This window comes from Cataglyphis hispanica, chromosome 24 (genome assembly GCF_021464435.1).
Source record: "Cataglyphis hispanica isolate Lineage 1 chromosome 24, ULB_Chis1_1.0, whole genome shotgun sequence".
Taxonomy (NCBI): Eukaryota; Metazoa; Arthropoda; class Insecta; order Hymenoptera; family Formicidae; genus Cataglyphis; species Cataglyphis hispanica.
This window is the reverse complement of record NC_065977.1, coordinates 1,776,216-1,796,648: the sequence shown is the minus strand read 5'-3', so window position 1 is coordinate 1,796,648 and position 20,433 is coordinate 1,776,216. Positions and strand designations below refer to the sequence as shown.

Below are 20,433 nucleotides of genomic sequence, written 5' to 3'. Positions count from 1 at the left end.
CTACAAGTCATTACCGAGCATAATTATGCCGATACTGATCTCGGGATCTGTTTAAATTGATAATAATAACGATAACGTTGGCGCGCGCGTGCGACTCGTCTTCCTCCCAATAAATACGCGGATCCCGCGGGCGCTCTTGCGCCAGCGATATTGCAATCTGTCGGCTCGCTCGCGTCGGCTGGGAAATATTTTTTTTTTATCCAACATAGAAGCCAAAGCTTGACGATCGACAAATTTCTCTTTGGGATAAAAAAAAAAAAAAGAACGACGCTCGCAATATCGCGCGTGGCTTCTGACAGCGGTGACCAACGTAGTCCTTCACCATCGACTATTTCGCAGTCCAATTCCGCTCGAAATTGCTGACGATCTTGATACCCGGGGAAATTCCAGGCTTTGCGTTTATCTCGCTCTCGCTCTACATCGAAGCGCGCGCGCGAGCGTGATACTGACAAGACGTAATCTCCAAATTAACTATTTACGCGTAGCTGGAGCACAAACAGAGCTTTAGAATGCTGAAAAAGTAAGATTGTCTAAGAGGAAAAGTATAAAAATACTTTAAGAGCAAATATCCTTTAGATATTCCATGCATTATCCGGACCAATCGACTATTTTAGGCAATCTATAACAACGTTGTACGATATCTTCCTCCTTTTAATCCTGCGGAATCTCTCTTTAGTAGTATTATTAATCTTTTGAACTCGCTATCTATCAACGAGGCTTCCTATATACGATGAAACTTTGACGATATAATACGGATTATAGCTGCAAAACCGCACGCGCTCAGCGCGGTGAAAAATATACAAAATCTCGCACCAGTCAATTTTATGGGCCGCTGACGTTTCATTGAACGCGCATATACCCCGGCGCAACCTTGTTGGCGCGCAGCACTGGTTATTGGTCATAATTGGACTAATTAAACGATCCGGCATGTGAAAGGAATGATATCGCGCTTTCAAGCTACTAACTTTCGAGAGACGAAAATTGCCACTCGCCTCTCTCATATATTTTTCAGAATCAGAATACATTACTACGCTAATTTTAATCGAAAGATATATATATTATTAAAAATTGACAACTTTCATTTTAGTTCATTAAAAAAAATGTGAGAAAATTATATTAACAAATTATTAAAAATATATATTTAAAATTTATCTATCTCTCTCTCTCTCTCTCTCTCTCTTTCTCTCTCGTTAAACATGACTCTCGTACGATGTCAAATGGATTTATATTAGATAAATAAAGAAAATCCATGAATTTAGATATTCTCTCAATCACGAAATATCCCGCCTATGTACAGGCAGATATAAGTCATCAAGCGCTAGATTCGCCTCGAATAATTATCACCGTCCCCTTCCCCCTTCCGCCTTTCCTCCCCTATTCTTCTTTCGCGACCAGACAAACCGGTGACACCGATCGCGCACAACGAACGTGCAAATATTGTCGCGCTACGTAAATCGCAAAAACAACGGCGCTCGTCAAGCGGAGGATTTATGCACGACGGTTCCGTCGCAACGGCCCGTACCCTCGTCGCACACTCCCCCTCCTCCCCTCTCCCCACCCACCTATCCCTCTTCTCCGCTGCGCCGTGACCGTCTCCCCTGCCGTATCCGTTTCCGGTTTCGCGTAGATGCACATGTGTGCGTGTGCACCTGCGCATCTCGCTTCCTCTCCTATTGTGTATATATAATTCCGTCCCTATTTTATATACATACATGTATATATATATATATATATATATAATGTATATGTATATCTATGTATATACATGTGATATTTTTTATTCTCGCGGGGGGGACACGCCCAGGCGGGACAGGAAACTTCCAATCCGCGTCTTGTGCGCGCGAGCCACAATTTCGCAGTGCGGAAAAAAAGGGAGGCAGAGGGAAGAAGAAAAAGAAAAAAAAAGAAGGAAGCGGGCGAGCGATTCCGCTCGAGTAAATATGCGCACAGCCGCGGCCGACGGACGCGACGAATCTTGTGCATTAATATCGCTGCCGCGCGCGGAATTCGCCACGAGATCGAAATGATTCACTTGCGATGTGTTGCCGCCGGTTATATCCCCGTCCTACTTTCCAAAAAGTGCAATTCAGCCGATCGGCGTCGTCGACTCGCGCGGCGATGGAATTACCAGGCCCAGTATCTCTTGGATTTAGTTACGGGTGCGGAATGCGCTTTCGAGAAGATACCACGAGGCTCAAGTCGGGACTAGGATGATTGCCATCGATTGCGATCGATACGCGCAGAGCGTTAAGCCGACGAATCCTAAATACCATACTCTTGTCTCTCACGATACGTGCTCACGGGGAGGAGCACGCGAATTTATATCGGCCATCTATCGTGCCTATCATTGTTCTAGTACATTGTTTGCGTTAGTTGTTATTTATTAATCCCCAGGTTTCGCCGCGTAATTTTGCTATTTATTAGCGTTATTATCTCGGATTATCTCAGCGTACGGCTATTACTATTTAAACGCCGCGAATGGTGGAAAGTTTAAATTTACAGTCGAGCTGGCATAATGTCGCTAAATGCGCGACGCGACCGCGATGCGATAAAAAGGACGCGGTTATTATAACGAAAGTCTTTCGGGGAGAGGAGATTACCGTGCCGTGCACAGCGACGGGTTCTTTTAGCCGAGCACTTTTACGCGAATTGTTACCGCTCATTTAATTTCAGTGTCGCCTTAAGTGCAGATTCCGGCGGAGGAGGCTCCCTTCGAAAGGATACCCGAAGGCTTTCGCCTCGGTAAAGAGAATCACGTTTTATTTATTTCGCCCCCGATATTTTATTCCGGTCCGAGCGTTTCTCGATCTGGAGTTGGAGGGCCGAAGCATCGTCGTCGTCGTCGTCGTCCTTCGACAAATCTGCGCCGTTAGGGCGCGACAATTGTTTTTCGGGGCTACCACCACCCTCGAGCGACTGAAACGCGTCCCTCTTCTGACCCATCGATACCATTCTTCTCCACCGTCCTCTTTTTGCTCGGCGAAGACATCGCTCCTTGTCTTGTATTTTTCTCGCTGTCCGCACGACGGGATAGGATATCGCTCTCAAATGTATCTCTCAGATTCGTCCTACGATTTTCTCTCGGTAAGAATGCACGAATTTACGATCGCTGGATAAACAAAAAATTTGCCGCGAAAATATTGTCAAAATATTATTCTTCGATTATATGTATATATTTAAAAGTATAAATTTGCCGCCGAGCATGTTGCTTGGAAGCAATTGCTCACCGTTCCCTTTTTTTTTTTTAACAAAGGACTATCGTATCGGTAATCACATTTGTTACAGCAATGCAAATTGTTAAATGGCTAACAATGTAAACGGAGGAGGAGGGAGAACGAGCGCGGTATAAGAATAATGCCCGTGGGCACAAAAGAGCGGGAGGAAGTTTTCGCAGAAGGGTTTTTCTATCGCAAAAAGGCACTTTATGAAATTTTTTTCTCACCTACGCGAGCTGCTTCGCTAATTGTGTTTCTTCAGCTATTTATGGCAATAATTAATTAGGAACCGGGCGCGCGATGAACGAGACTCGAGCTCTCTGGCTTATGCCTTTTTCTTACGGGCCATTACGGGCGAGCATCCTTTTTACGCCCATTATACAGCTATAATAAAGATGATTTATTATTATTACCTCTTTTATTTTTGTCATACACTCACTTTGCACCACCAATGAGACGGCATCAGAGCTCTCTCTCTCTCTCGCAAAGTTACACGCGTGTAAATTTTTTTCACCACGATCCTACGTAAATCGCGAGATTCGACAGCCGACATCATTAGTTTCTTCGTAAAATATCCGCGCGTAAATAAAACTCGCGAATTTTGACTTCGAAAACAGATTTGATTCGATTTTGCAGTCATGTCACGATGTCGACAGTAATCGGCATAGACGGCAAAAATCAACGTGCTCAAGTGGCTTTCATCAAAATCCACCCCCTCCCCTTGTCGCGATGAAAAATTCACTGTCGAAATTGAGACGCGACGGTGACAGTTAATCGCGTTATCTAGTAACAGCTGGCTCGATTGGTGAATCCGTGATAGTTCACGACGATGGTGGTGGTCGTGATGATGACGGCAACGACGCTCCGATGATATTGGTAATGTTTCGCGGCGTGGTAGTGATGGTGGTGGTGGTCGAGACGGTGGGATAGGAGGAAAGGGGATGCGAGGGGGTGGATGAGCTAGTGACTGGGGTTGCTATCTCGTGTCAGTACGATGTTGGGAGCAATGGCGTCCCTCCAGGTAAGCGTGCTAGCTACACCGGAGGCTAGGGTGGGTTTAACAAGCGATGTTATCTGCCCAGATGAATGCCGGTCGACCCCTTGCCCTCTTCGACCACCCCTTGACTTCGATCGTATCGCGCCACGTTGCCTGCTTCGTCACGAATCTCACCAAGCGAACCTGGTGAGCCGCGCCACGTATCTTCAGGGAGTCAATCGGCAATGATTATTTTCTATATTTCTGTCAATGATTCTACGTTGTTGTATCAATCACGGATTTAAGTGTAATTGTCAATTGAGATAATTTTGTATGTAACGTCACTTCTCATAACGTTAAGGCGACTATTTTAAAATATCAATCTCGATTTAAATAATCATATAAAAATTTATCATTACTTTACTTTTATTTATTTAAAAAAATATTATTTACGAAATATAACTATTTTAAAAAATAATAAAATTAATATCAAGACAAGCTTTTACGTCAAAATTACTTCCATTTGTATAATTTAAGTATTTGAGTATATATGTGAGAAAGCTCGATAAAGACTTCTCGATAAAAAAAGTCTGGAAAATTAAAGTAGCATTTACAATGAAAATTAGAATCTCTTTGTTCGGCGAAAAGAAAATTTTTCACGATAAAACTTTTACGTTGCAATCCGTATTTAAAAATAAAATGCCGAAGAAGCATTTAGTAAGTTACTTTTTCGCGAGAATCCATGAAGGTTCATTAACGATATTAAGACGCTCTACCACCACCCCCCTTTTCCCCATCCTCTTCCGAATACCCGATTGGAGAGTTTCCAAGATTCAAACGAATTGCCCAGGCGGCGGCATAAGATTCGTAGGAGAACGAATCGCGAGATTTATCGGGACAGGCGCGAGAAATCCCCCCGAAATTACGAGCGCGGCTAGCGGACGAGCAATCTCGTCGAACAATAAAATTTTCGAGTAAGACGGCGACCGGAGTGTCGCACGAATTTCTCGGAAAAACCTACGGAAACCTTCCGCTATCGTGAAGCTACTGTAAAGCAGAATAAAATAGCGAGTGTTTCGCCATAAAAATTTTGTCCTAAAGAAAGATACCCAACATATGCGATATAATGTCGCTTGAAAGAAAAAAAAGAAAAAAGAAGTAACGCGTTAATGTTCGCCTCGTCTCGTTTATTTCAAATCCTCTTCTTCAGCATTTAATTGTCGTCTCGTGGTAAATGCTTCTTGCGCGCCGCTTTCGTGTAACTAACACACGCGTATATAAACGTGATATCTCGGTTCGCGGAACATTGAAATAAAACTACCAGGCCTATCCTCCTTCTCCCTCATTTTTTCCCGGTCATATACGAATAACGCAAATTTCTCACCTGGCGTACACCAGCGCGACGTTAACCAGGTCCCATTAATCTCGTCGCCATTTCCGACTCTCCCCCTCCCCTCGCCTCTCCCCCAAGTTTCTCGTTTAGGAGCGTGCCCGCATATCCGCCGTCCAACTTTCCCTTCCCCCGCAGTTCTTTCCCTCGTGCCACCCTCCCTTGCCAACCAAGGATGAAGACCAGGGTGGTAATTAAAGCGTGAATAAATAAAAGGCAGACGCGTAAATCCCGCGACATGAAAAAGCAGCGGGGCGAGAGGATACACGGCGAGAAAAGAGGGCGTGGGGCAGAAAGGGTAGGGAGGGGAGGGCTGTGAAGACAATAAACTTCGCATCCGGTTCACGGAACACTTCGAGATCTTAATCGTCGACTTCACTAGGCCGCGAGACCGCAATTCCGCTTCGCTGAGTATCGCGTTCAAGACCCCCACCCCCACCCCTCCTCCTTTCCCAGAATTACACCGTTTTTGAATAATCATAAGCCATTCCAGCGAGAGAATGTCGCCCGAGAAACGTACAAACATTTGCGCGAACTTTGCGGTCTACCTTGGGTTGGATATATGTCAGTTGTGTGGAACTTGCGGATCATGAAGTTTACGCGAAGGCAAGTTACTGCATGTCCCATTCCGCATAAAATGCCTGTCACGGGGAGAACTTTGTAAAGAAACGTTCGGGAAATCTTCCGCGCGGGGTCACACGCAGCAGACATATTTCGCGGATCCGTACGGCGACGTCACGGGGGAGAGAAATACTCGTGTCGCAAATTACATTGAGAGTCGAGCGCGCTCGAGGAGAAGCGCGGGCGCGATTATGCGATTTTCATCGTTACATATCCCCCTTTTATCCGAATAATTTATTAAAATTACTTGAAATCCTTCGATATCGTGCAAGTAAGTCCGTTTCTCTCCCGGCTCGTACACGTATCGGGGATACATCCTGATTCGACGTCTCCCCGCTCGGATAGAGGAGAGATTCCGCAGGGATAATTGATTCCTTCCGACTTGACGGTAGATCCAATCACGATCATTGGGAAAGTTAATCGAGTGGAAGGAAGCGCACGATTTCCCCCCCCCCCTCTCTCTCTCTCTCTCTCTCTCTCTCTCTCTCTCTTTCCACGCGCATCTTCCACAGATGTATCAACGCTGTTTGCATTGCGATTTATTCGCATTCGAAACGACACGCGCGCGCTATTCATATTTTATGTTCTCTTAAGAATTCATTACCGTGCCGCACTATTACTCCACTCAAATTCGGTTAAGAGCAATTCTTTCCGTTCGGAAAACTGAGCACGCAATACGATTTCCGAAAATAAATATGCAAATGCGACGAGCTGACCTGTGAAAATAAATTTCAATAGCCGTGCGATCGATGCGCTTTGAAAGAAATATACTTAGAGAGAGAGAAAGAGAGAAGAGAGAGAGAGAGAGACACAGAGACAGAAAGTCAATGAAAAATAAAAGATTCAGATAAATTGCGCGTGAAAATGGAAGAGATACATAGAGAATAGAAGAGATTATTATGTGTATTATGCGTGTTGTATTTTCAACTTGAACCGAGCGAGTTTGTTCACGTTCCTCCATTTGTCGACGTATGCGCAATTAAACAAACACTCTGTACACGCATATGTAATTGTTTAGCCAAGAGGTGATTTAATGAAGATCAATATTCCACTTTTACGTTGCGCTATTTCATGTGTTTAATAATGATGTTTATTGGCCCCACGCCGGAAACGATTGTATATCATCGCATGAAGCATGTTTCAATCATCAAATACCGCGGTATGAAAACGCGAAATATCTTATCCTGCCTATGTTCATTTAAACCGCACGCAAGCATTTTCCATGCAAGTTAATGTAATTGATATTCCATGTTTCGGCGCTTCAACAGAGCGATTAATTATTGAAAACTATTAAAAACTTATACCGCGTTCGTAACATCATTTGTGATCAGATTCATCGCAAATATTAAATGAGTATTTTAAGAGGATAACTTGTTATATATATATATATATATATATATATATATATATATATATGGATACTTGTTATATATATATATATATATATATATATATATATATATATATATATAAACACATTTTAAAGAAGAAGTGAATAGAGCAACTATGTTAGGATTAAATCTAAATGTATACATTCCGAGAATTTGACATTATGCACACACAAATTAATTAGTAATTTATTTATTATTATTTTAATTTATATATTATTATTTTAAAAAAGTAGAAAAGTTTTGTGCGTAATGTCAAATTTGTAAATCTTGAAATATATTAGTAATAACTTTTGACCTAGATGATCCGTCTAGTTTCTCCTTAATAAGATCTCGGTGAAAAGTATTTAAAATAATAAAAGCATATGCCAGTATGAAATATTAAAATCTGAAAAAACTTTTGATTAAATTTAAAGAATAATATAAAAAAAAAGATCCATCACCTTCTTATTTAGTCTCGGGAAAATATAACATTTATCGAACGACGCATTTATTCGTTGGACCAAGCTATGAAGTAACAAAGTCTTGCGATCACGTTTATAAAGATATTAAAATCATAATAAATACTCTTGGAATTTAGGAGAAGAATGCGTTTAAAAAATTAAAAATGCAAATTCCTCGTCGCACATCGTCAATATCAATATTTTTAAATTGCAACGAGGAATCCTGACATACTGTTTAGCGAACGTAAATTACAATGTTCACCGATAAGTAAGTTTATCGCGGCGATTGATGGGGAAGAGGAAGAAAGAGGAGAGGGCCAATGATTAAGGCGCCCGTAGTTAACGCCGTGGTCGATTATCGAAACGGCATTTGTATCCGCTCTCGAGCAACGGCAGGAGAGAGAGACTACCGTAAGATATTGGGCGAGATTCACTTACTCTCATGAATATGTATCTACATGGCCCAGTCTCTACTCTTCCGCTCTAGACAATCATTATTCTTAATAACCGCCATTATACAACCGGCCGTGTCGCAAGAATTTTTTTTTTTACGCACACGTGCAAAACAATGGATGTGGAAAATGATAATGAAATTACGATAAATTCAAAAATAAACTCTGTCCCGAAGCCTCTGTGTAGCTGTAAAAGAAAAAAAGAATTACCGTCTTGCCGCAAAACGTTACGTAACGAGCAGCGATGTGGCGGATTAAAAAGAAAGAAGTAAAAAGAAAAAAAAAGAGAAAGAATGTCTCGCGCCACAATGATTTATCTCGTTTATCGCGAACGGATTTCGCGGAAGCGCGACGACGCTTTGATCAATTAATATGCACGTGTATTATTTGCGCGGTCGTAATTATATTCCGCAAATTAATTACCGTATAATTATGTAATAATACTGGAAATATATCACTTATACATTATTACTGCATTATTGCGCTGACGATGAAATGAGCAGCGGCGCGTAATATCGCGGAATTACAAAAATAACCGATATGATTAATATGTTTCGGGGAGAAAAAAAGAGATACATTTTTACGACCTTTTACGAAAAGTACGATGGTAATCGCTGCATCTAATTCGCATTCCGCTACGCCGTTATTAATTTTCCGCGAACGTTTCGCGCTCAAATTCATAAATTCCGACAAATAATTTGTTTCGTCCGTAGAAAAAAAAAAAGTTCAGTGCGTCGATCGAAGAACCGTCGCGATATTTCCCCGTGTTTCAGTTATCACGAGGTCCCCCCAGCGCGCAATACTCACGGTATTCTCGCTTACATACAATTTATATACGGCTTGTGCATTGACGTGGTCAGTAAAAACGATTCTGCCCATCAGTTAATAATGATTGTTAGCCGCTCGGTACGAATAATTTCAAGACAGAAAGTGTCCGTATTTGTGCGGCGCTGATAAAAATTCGTCGAAGAACAACTCCCCTTTTGTACGCGCCCAACCTGTTAACGCAATTAATTATTAATCGATTTTTTGTTTTCTCGAGCGCAGACACCGGAGATAAAAAGGTTTTGGTTTAGTATTTTCCATCTAAAGCTGAGAACCTGCCCTCATTCTCGTCTTAACGCGGCAACATCCGTATAATAATTCATACTCCTCTCTCTCTCTCTCTCTCTTCTCCCTCCCCCAGTATTAAAATAATCTAGAGTATATTTTACAAAATCTCTCCACCGCCTGATATAATTTCCGCGTTAATGTATTCAGAATAACGACCTGTTATTATGACGGGATGAATAATGTACCAGATGTGTTATACCGTGGGATCTTAAGATCCTTTAACATCATAACAGCTCGTTATTACAAACAAAGAGTACACATAAAAAAAAAACGCACATATATAACTTGACAAAACCGACACTATTTCTCTGCCGCAATTAAAAGCGTTAGCTTTACGCTGCAGGATTTATCGTTTTAATTTACAAATATTTATCGTTCGGAAATACGGTCAAAAATTGCATGTTGCTTAAACTGTTAGAACTCTTAAATAGAAATATTTTTAAAAATTGTATAATTAAAAATAATCTGTGCGTGTGTCGGAGAACCTCGGGCAAATTATTTAATGCTTGAAAAATATGATACAAAATAATCTCAATATTTAATTTTAAATTCGCAGAAAAACAACTGAAACAAAAAAAAAAAAAAACAAATTTCATGATTAAATCGCGTAATTGAAAATTTTTAAATTGAAATAAAAAAATCTTTAATGGATTTTTCGATACCACAAATGTGTATAGCTAAAAAAAGGAAATCATATATTACTAAAACTAAGTACATTATTTTTGATCAGTAAGAAGTTTTCTTATGTATATTTTAAGAAATGGAATCTTTTTATTCTCTTATTTCAAAATTATTTTAAACTCAAAATAGCTCTGAAAAAAGAAAAGAAAAATATTTTATTCTGCATTAATTTTGCACAATTAAAAAAAAAACTTTCATTTTTGAAACAAAAGCTTAAGTGGAGAATAAACTTTGCAATCAATATAACTTTAGTCGGAGAAAAATGACTTTTCATTTGAGATTATTTGAATCGAAGAAAGAAAGTTATTCATTGTCAGGAAAGCATTTCATATCTGAATTCATATAATTGATTTAATTTTTAAAAAAATTTGTAAAAATAAAATTGAAAATTTACAGTTGTATCATGAAAATTACAAACGCCGCATCGCATTCAAAATACTCACAGACGAGTCGAGTGTTGTATGCAATTACTGCTTTTCCCGTTGCCGCCGATGCGGGGGTAAGGAAGCTAAATTGAAAGACGACTATTTTGCGCTTCCAAACTGACTCGAAGAACTCGCATAAACGTACGGGAGTGAGCATTAGAAAAAACTATTAAAAATTCAAAACCAGTAATGAACTTTGCTTCATATTTATGTCTAATTATGCGCTTTAATATTCTTTTCTTTTTGTTTCCCTCTTTTTCTCTCTCTCTTCCTATTTTCCACATTTTATATTTCATGACTTTCTCTTTATATTTCAGTAATAGTAGTGTCTTTTTTCGTTGACGATTCTATCTCGAGATAATATTATATACAAAGCGGCGTGTCGTTTGTCGGCAAAGAGAAATAGTTACCTCCATTTTTTGAAACAATTTACACTCTTTTTGTGACTTTTGCATTCTGTATCAAAATTATAAAAATTATTAAATCTTCACTGACTCTATAATTTCTGCAAAAAGTGACAAATAGAAACATGAAAAAAGCGGAGAAAAGCTTACATATACGAAATACGACATGTTTATTTTATACGAAATATGACATGTTTATTTTAATCTTCAACTCGAAGAGTTGAACGACTCGAATTTACCTCCGTCACATAATTTCTTCGATGCACGCTGATCTCTATTTTTTATTTCACAATTACAAAGACTTGCGTTTTTTCTTTTACCATCGCTAACAAGTTACCGAACTACAACGACCAAAGAAACGTCTCGCGTCCTTAAATAGAATCTACCCAACGTAGATGATCTACCCAGCGCAATTCTCGCGCGGATCGTTCAAGCATGTATTACAACGCCCTTGCAGTCGCAATTATCGTCGGTACGAAGACGAGCGTCGAACGGACTCGGAAAATTATCCTTGAGAGGACAGCTACCATTGCGCGACAAAACCGTCTGGGAAAAAGAAGAAGGGCCTCCTCTTTCCGCGCGTTCTCCACTTTCTCCTCGGTCATTCGCCGTGCAAAAGTAACGAGCCGCGGTCTTTAGAGCTGGCGTCGTCAACAATGATGAAGCTTTCGTTCGCGAGGAGCGTGCTCTCTAAAAACTCCCCCTGTCAGCAAACAACGATGCGACGCGGCGATACAGCGATCGTTGGCTTGTCTCGCGTTTCTTTCATCCTCCCCAAAGAGAGATGCGCGCGCGCTGAGCCACGTCGAAGGAGAGAAAAGGGAAAAGATCGCGCGGATTATCCTAAGAGAGCGCGTGACGTCGCACAATCCCAGCATTTGCTATCTAAGCTAACTGATTCGTAGCCTGCAAAATCGAACGTTACCATCCTGAGCCATCCCCGAGAACCCTCTCTCTCTCCTCTCAACGGCATTGATCCGACTCGCGAGGCGTCTCTAAAGACGCAATTGTAGCGCGCAACGCCCAAGTTGTAATTGAGGTAATGGACGGAATAAGGGCGCGCCATTAGTTATTACGGCGCGTTGTCGCGCAGCCATTTGGCTCGCCAAGTCGCAGGACCGTTTCCAGGTGTGCGGCAAGATCGTTTTTGGTCCTCCCCTGCACGATCGGAGGATCTAAGCTGGGTAATTAGACGCGCCGAGGATTAAAATAACGTCCTCTGTAATATAATAACGGTCCTGTTATCGTTACGCGGACTCTAAGAGTGATTTTTAAGCGCCATACTCCGTTTATATTAATGATTTTAATTTTACATGCAAATAATAATTGAAGGGAAACAATTCGGGAATGCGTTCCTTGCGCAAAATATAAGAAAGGAAAGCCGAAATTTTAAGTCGACGATTCGATGACAAACAGTTGATACCTTCAGAAATGCAAGGACACGAAGCTGCTCGCCAAGTATGTTCTACTCTAATTGTATACCGCCAAATTGAGACGCAGCTGAATTTCTGAAGATGCAATTGCCGCGCAGCGAAATTTCTAATTAAGCCAATACTAGAAATAAGGCTACAACATACAGACACACAACGTCAATGATAAATTTCCTTGATGGTGATTAAAGTTGAAGTACTATCTAAATGTCATTGCGCTCTATCCGTTGAATTAATTATCTCGCAGTTAACTCTTATTACCAGTTTACTTAAAGTTTCCCACGTGTTTCGAAATAACGTCAGCCCTCGCTCCTCCGACAAAATAATACTTGCGAAACTTGTTTTTGAGATTGTAATAATCGCATAAAGACATTAAAATGTAGGAAATGGAGTAAGTACCGATCCACGTGTACATGCTAATTAAACTCCGTCCTGTCGAAATTTTAGAACGACTCACGGAGAGATTGGACAAATTTTTGTAGAGAATGCTATCGGAAGTTTCAGAATTGCTAGTTAACTCGCCGCTTGTAGCGTAATACATAACTCTGCAGAAACGATGACGAACTCGACGATGATAAACATCGAACGACTAATAACTTCTTGCAATATACAATTGCAGGAAAATTCGCAAACTTCAAGATTGTTATTATCCAGCTTTTCCAGCTCTCATATACATATATCCTCGATGTGACCGAAACGCGTCGTGTAAATCACATCGCTCGGCTTTATACAAGCTATTTGCCTCGACGCTACTGCCGGATTATGTGCCGGTCGCTATCATTTGGCTTGACTTAAGTCGGGCAAGATGGCAAAACAGCTAACTACGAGTAACGATCCTCCAAAGTAAGCAATTAAGGCCGTGCCGCTGACTTGCCGTCGCAGTTTAATGCAAATTTCACGCAGAAAGAAGCTCGCTGTAAGTAGCTTGGTCGCCGGAATTCTTCAGTCCTTTCCCTCCCTCCCTCCTTTTCCGTCAAAGACATTCATAACTAACTCTATTTTTACTGGGTCAACTCATCGACCGCCACGATCGTAACTAACGATACAATAACTTGTAATGTTTCTGCGAACTGGTTGATAAAAGTGTCAAAGAGAACAGGGGATTGTAGGTGTGAAAAAATTTAATATAAATGATTGTGCAAAGAGATACGCGCGTTTTATGTGATTTATATACATATAAATCAAGCGCGAAAGCTTTCTTCGTGCAAAATTTGTTCAAGCCATTATCGCGCAACATTCATCTGGGAAGGCCGTACTAATTAATTAGATCATTAAATCATGGAAACAGTTAGATGTATTCAACTTAAATTTCAGTTCAGTTATCTGACGATCGAAAAAAAAAAAAAAAAACATGTAGAAATTTCAAGCAATAATGGATATGTTTTATGTTATATCGTAATTTTTTGCAATCGTCTCGAGCGGAATATGAAATTATTTAGACAAAAGATTAAAGCGTCGCTTAAAGAGCTGTATTAAAGTATTAATTGATTTGACAATAACAAGTAAGTATCGTCATTAATGATCTCGGATCTCTGATACGAGCGTTAATCAAGGATCCTCCTCTTTCCCCTACTTTCCCGGACGAATGTGCGGAATGGCAGACATTCGCGGACAAATCCGCGGCATATCAGTCTACCTAATGATAGATGGAATTAATTATACGCAACGTATTAATCACCGATCGCATTACTTTGAATTCAAGCTAACGCCGTACAATCCTTTGGGAAACGCCAGGAGACTAATTATGATGGAGTGACTCGCACCTCTCCGCTCGACGTCTTCTATGCCTGGCATCTTCCCGCGCGTTTCTTCCCCCTTCCTCCTTCTCTCGCGAACGACGGAGAATTTTGCGCGCCGTGTAACGTGCGGTTACGCTACAAGCAGCCGCGGATTTCGCATGATACGACTCGACAGGTGTTGTACGACGGGAAAACAAACGCAAGACAAACGATCGTCTGGGCAAAACTGCCGTGTCCGCGAAAGAAAACAACCCGCGACCGGTGTTGCCTTCAAATTTAGTCGCGTTTTTCAATTTGCGAAATTCTTCGCACGCTCGCGCCCGCGCGCCTAAGCTTTAATTAAAATCATCAAGATTAATTGCAACGCGATATATTTGCGTTTCCGGCGTTTCTTTCACGATTGCGCGGCATTAATCTTTCATCTCTTATTTCATTGCGAATAATTAATTAACGCAAATTCGCGAAAGTGCGGGCTATCGCTATACCGCTTGTCACACATTTTTCTTATATGTAATTTCGCGCGATTTATCTTAAAAGATATGTAATCATAATCAAGTGTCTGCGTGATCTGCTACAAGAAAAAGAGAGTAAAAGTGAAGATTTTTTTTTTTTATACGTATCACGTATCTACGAATATTGAAAAATATGAAACGAGAAAAAATTATCATCGCGGCTAAGCTACAAATCATCTCTAATCAGAACAAAATAAGTACAACGTTTGAACGCGTCTGTGGGCAGAGTTAGACTTGTTAGTGTAAAGGGTTAATTTAATGGAGGCAAAGAACGCCTGAACGCCTGTGGCTAACCCGACTGGACCTACTAGCAGTAGAGTTAACCCTTTGCTCTCCAACTGGGAGAATTACGGTGGAAACGGATGCGGGCATTCTATGTAGACATCTAACGCACATTCCTCTTAGTATCTCATGCAACATTATGCGCTTAAACGCCTCTCATTCACGTTGATGAGAATTAAGTGATTTAATTTCTTGACATTGAATAAAAAGATGATAACGGAATGATATTAGGGAAATGAATGATTACGCGAAATTGAGCTGGCAAATTTGCCATCTCAAATTTAATAAAAAATAATTGAGAAAATGCGTCGAGTAAGTGTTATAAGATTTTATATATCAGGAAGCCATTGTCACATCAAACGCTATCACTAATCACGAATCTACGGAGAATATATAATCTATTTTCCGAATGTGGAGCAAAATGTCTTCAATCAATTTAATTAAAACATTTAATTATAACAATTTAATAATATTGAATCGCGATCTTATAAATTCGACATACCAAAATTTTCCAAGATGAAAGAAAGAATTGGAAAATATTATCAAAAGTTCAGTTGACATTCGTAGAGTTGCATAACGAAAAGAGAGATCTCGATGAAAGTAATCATCGTCATTACATAATCACATCATTTTTAAATTATACCTAATCCTATTAAAAGCTTGTACTACATAATATGATTATTGCTAATCATGATTGACAATAATGGAATTTCTCGAAATTACGTGATAAAAGAGAGAGACAGTTCGTACAAGGCAGAAACATTTTCTTAATTATCTCGCGAATTATCTCGCGGGTGTGCGACGTGAACAGATTACTTCGCTGCACGATGGATCCTGATCCATTTTGCTGAAAAAAAAGAGAAATAAAAAAAGAAAGAGAGAGAGAGAGAGAGCTCAGATAATCGTGAAAACAGGCGCGCAAACACGCAGAGGGTGAGCGGTGCGTAACGCGCGCTCGCAAAGCGACATGACGGCACGCACAAAACGGAGATTAATATCGCCGTAATTCGTTGGGCAAATATTTATTTCGTGCTTAATTAATCGTTAGCTTTTAATGGCCATGCCATATTTCCCGGCTTGTTTGGCCGTCCGGGCCTGGCGCGCGCGGCCATTCTATTATAAATTATAACGCGGCCTCTACTATTAGAGACGCGGCCGTGCCCGTGCTTTTATCATCGAACGCCATGAATTATCAGTGTTGACCTTTGCTCGTCCATACTCCCCGCCCGCGTTTCTGCTGCGAAAAAAGATCGCGCGCAATTAACATCCGCAGTGAAATGGTGCCAAGCCGACAATCGGAATATTTCCCAAGGCGTGGTAACATTTTCACAATTCGCTTTTAATATCCCCCACCTTCCCGACCCATATGTTCGACGCAATCGCAATATTTTAAGCCGCGCGTCCACGTCGTAGTAACCGAAGAAATTGGAAACAATTTCAACGAGTCTCAACGATTCCGTCCGACAATCGTCCTTGCGCGATGCGTCTCTCGCTATTAGCGCGGCCATCAAGAGTATCAAAAAGAAAAGACATTCGCGTTCACAAAGACATTAGAGATGCCAGAGATGCTTCCGGTGGAAAACGCGCCCCGAGGCACGGACCATCGCGAAAACGCGCGAGGATCACGCGCGAAGAACGCGACTCTCCATTCCCTCCCTCTTCCTGTCTCTTTCGCAAAGGGTAAGATGAAACGAGGTCGAGAGAATATCGCAATCGGTGCGCGGTCGGACCCCCGCGCCGTCGCCCTCTCCCTTCCTCGTGGCAGCCCATCGCCGCTGACTACGTCGGTAGTGGTTGTCTGGCCATAGTCACGCTAGCACTACTAATTGCATGTCCGACCAAAGTATATCACTACCACCGCCACCCATCGTGGCCCGCCCAGCGGACTGAATCCCCCTCGTTTCACGTTGTACGTACTATTCCTCTCCCTCAGGCGTCCCCCTCCCTCTCTCATTCTCTCTCTCTCTCTCGTTCTTTCTATGTATTTCTCCATCAGCCATCCCGGATATACTCGTATCTCTGGCACACGTTTTAGAACGTGCGCCGTATTACCGGGTATGGAAGTTGAACCTCGCTTTATTCGAGTTATTCGCGACTGTTTTGATTAGGTTCATCGCGGCGGCGGTGACGACGGCTGATCGCGACAGACGGTTTGCATTCAGTTTCACAACTCAACTTTCACAGGGATACGCTTGTCGTGACCGCGGAATAACTCGGTACTCTCCCAGGATGCGCATTTACATCGCGAGCAATCATTCCCCGACTGATTAGTATCGTAATAACTCGCATGATTCGGTTTCAGATTGCGATGACTGTCTCCAAACTCGCGTTGCTCCTCTCTCACACGCTATTACATATCGAATCAACATTCATATTCGCGATTCCGTATATCCGAAAATTTAACAAACAAAATTTCGAAAGGAAATTGCCAAAAATCCGCTCTTGATTTTTCCCAATTACCGTGGGTATTAATTCGATAATTCAATTTATATTTTGTTTTTGCAATATATTTATCTTCAAGATAATAAATATAATTTTTCTTTATATTTATTTACTTCACTAAAAGCATTGTTGTTTCGCATATTTTGATTCCAGATTATTTTAATATAAATACATTCGAATAAATAGCTCCTATATATTCATAAACCCCTTCTCAATAGTAACAACAGCAAAAAAAAAATTCGCAACTCTCGCGAAATCTCGCAAAATCTCGCAAAAATCTCTTGATATACAGAGAGAGCTTACGTCATATATAAATATGTTACAACGCAAGTTCTCCGCTTATTCGCTCTACTCTCTTTCTCCAAAAATCGGAAAACTATTAATTCTCTTGTCTCTCCCTTCGATGCAATTATTAACGATAAAATCCGTATTAAATTCTCTATTTAAAGCAGGTTTGGTCGATGTGAGTTGAAACGAGTTGTACGATAGGTTAATAATTCAGCAGCCCCACTTCAATCATCCTTCGTTATTTATGCGATTTCTGTTTATCTCTCCACTGTCCTCTTTAGGCATCCATTAATATTATAATAATCTTTCATCACACACACACACACACACGTGTAATGTCGCTAAGTATCTCTTTCAACCTCGTCAATCTGGCGTGTGCAAATCGCCCGTCTTTGTTAAATCACCAAAAGTATATCTCTCTCTCTCTCTCTACCGCGTTTGTTTTCTAGCCCGTGAAGTGTATCCGTGTCGAATTACGTGGAAGGTACGATTACCTTTGAACGGATAATGCGTGCTATCCCATCTCCGCGTCCACTTTGTCCAAGCGTTCCAAGAGAGAGCTTTTCCCGAAAAGAGGTGGTATTGTGTCGCCGTTAATCCGACGATGGACATATACGCTTCGTCACACTTCTCCGATGAGTATGTATTGAGCAGATTTGTAGAACGCGCGAGTGTGATAAGTTCGCTCTACGAAACGGAATATGTAATTTGTTATTACTAAGAGGGTTCGGGGTGGTTTTCTCTCTCCCTCTCTCTTTCGGCCGATTTTCTACTACGACCTAGGCGTATTATACGGCGCTTCGTGCAATCGCTATCGTGTAAATCGTGACTCGAGAACACTAATTTCACCGTCTTCGCCGTCTTCGATGCGATAGAATAATGAAACATACCAGATGTATGTAAAGTAGGGTAGCGTGTATAGCTTGCGATGCTGCTCGACGAATTAAATCTTATATGTATATATATATCTTAGTAACGGTAGAGCTTTGAGATTATATAAGAAGCGAGCAGATGCGCGTAACTGCAAGATTAAAAGATGCGATAAATATCTGTCCGTCACTGCGGATTAATCCGTAACGCACTCTTCTTTAACCCGATTATATACTGCGTAAAGTTACAATGTAATGAACGAGCTTAATCCTTCTCAGCCCGCAATTCATTACAGAAACAGCTTCCCATCGACATGTTTTGTTCTTTGTTAGCCGCGGAATTAGCTTCTCTCCCTCTCTCTCTCTCTCTCTTTCTCTACGAGCTTACACATTCTCGTATTCTCGGCGAGTGTCGAATTGGCGTCGAATCCCATGAAAGCCGCGATTTAGCTTTGAACGACCAGTGTCGACGCCAGTATCCTCCGCTCGTCCTTGTGTTACAAACGATATTTTCTGCTCTCTTCCATGGAGCGATTAATCCGACAAGATGCTCGCGAGAAAGTTGCATCTTTCGCGCGTGTTACCGCAAACGCATAATTCATGTAAACTTTCCCCGCTTTAATTATTCTCTCTTAGTTAAATACACCGTTAATGTGCGCCGTTCATTATTAACGACGAATCTCTCGTGCCGTGCGCAATATTCTTCGTTACGATATCCGAAAGCTTTGTATCCTTTGTTGTTCCCTCGCGAAACTACTCTACATCCCGAGCGTCAGTTCTCGTTTTCCCAGCGCGACCGACACCGGTTCGAATTTCACGAAAACCACCGCGATTTACCTTTGTAAACACATCCGACGCATCCTCTTTCCTTTTACCTACACGATCGATCCATCCATCCGCCGATCCGCTTTTAATGAATGACGCCGTTCCCATTGCGCGATTCGCGCACATGATTACGCTCATTCGCATATTAATGCCTTTTCTCAAATCTGTTTTTTTATTAATCAACCATTGCACAGCAAATATTAATTTCCATTAATTTTTTTCATTAACTGCTGCTTCTATTTAATTACGTTTTTATTCAATTTTAATAAAATAATTATGTAGATATAAAGAAGTACAAATATATATGCAAAATTTTATTTTTTTTATTTTTTTTTTTTTAAGGAAAGTGTAAAATTTCTTGTACATAAAATATATTGTGAAATATATAAATTATACAGTAATGATGCGTGTAATGTGTATATTATTCAAATAAATATAAAATTTTTTATCTCCAGAAAAGTGCATATCATGATTTATGTCGATTTAAAGACTCTTCAGATCAAAAATACACAAGTCATATTCCTACATTCTCTTGTAGTTTTATCTTCAATTTATCTCCAATGTTATTTCGTAAAAAAAAAAGAACCTCCAAGTTTGACAATTCGCAGTAAATTTTAACGTGCTTTGACAATCCCGCGGTATATACATACAATCTTGTTACTGTAATTTTTCTACTGTCAACGACGAAATTGCCCTCTCTTTATTCCTTATTTTCCTTCACGTGCCCATTTTCTCGACGAAAGCTATGCAAATTCCATGAGAGCCACGACTTAGCTCCATAAACAACTCAAAGAACGATCTCTTATTTTTCATCGCATCTTCTATACGCTCATTCTTCTCCGTTACACATTTAAACAGATTTTTCGATTAACGTGTAAGACGTACAAATAATGCGCATAAATATGCAAGTTCGATAAAACATTTAAATATGCGAAATC

The 20,433-nt window shown here is 40.8% G+C and overlaps 2 protein-coding genes across 6 annotated transcripts in view; one reads left to right on the top strand and one right to left on the bottom strand.

Moving 5' to 3' along the window:
- LOC126858056 (nephrin-like) overlaps nucleotides 1–20,433 on the bottom strand; it is a 344,534-nt gene that overhangs the window by 256,591 nt on the left and 67,510 nt on the right. The gene's annotated exons all lie outside the window — the stretch shown is intronic.
- LOC126858053 (alpha-2-macroglobulin-like protein 1) overlaps nucleotides 17,987–20,433 on the top strand; it is a 116,767-nt gene continuing 114,320 nt past the window's right edge. The window contains exon 1 of the mRNA XM_050608051.1: nucleotides 17,987–17,990. The gene's annotated coding sequence lies outside the window, so the exon portion shown is untranslated. The remainder of the gene's footprint in view (nucleotides 17,991–20,433) is intronic.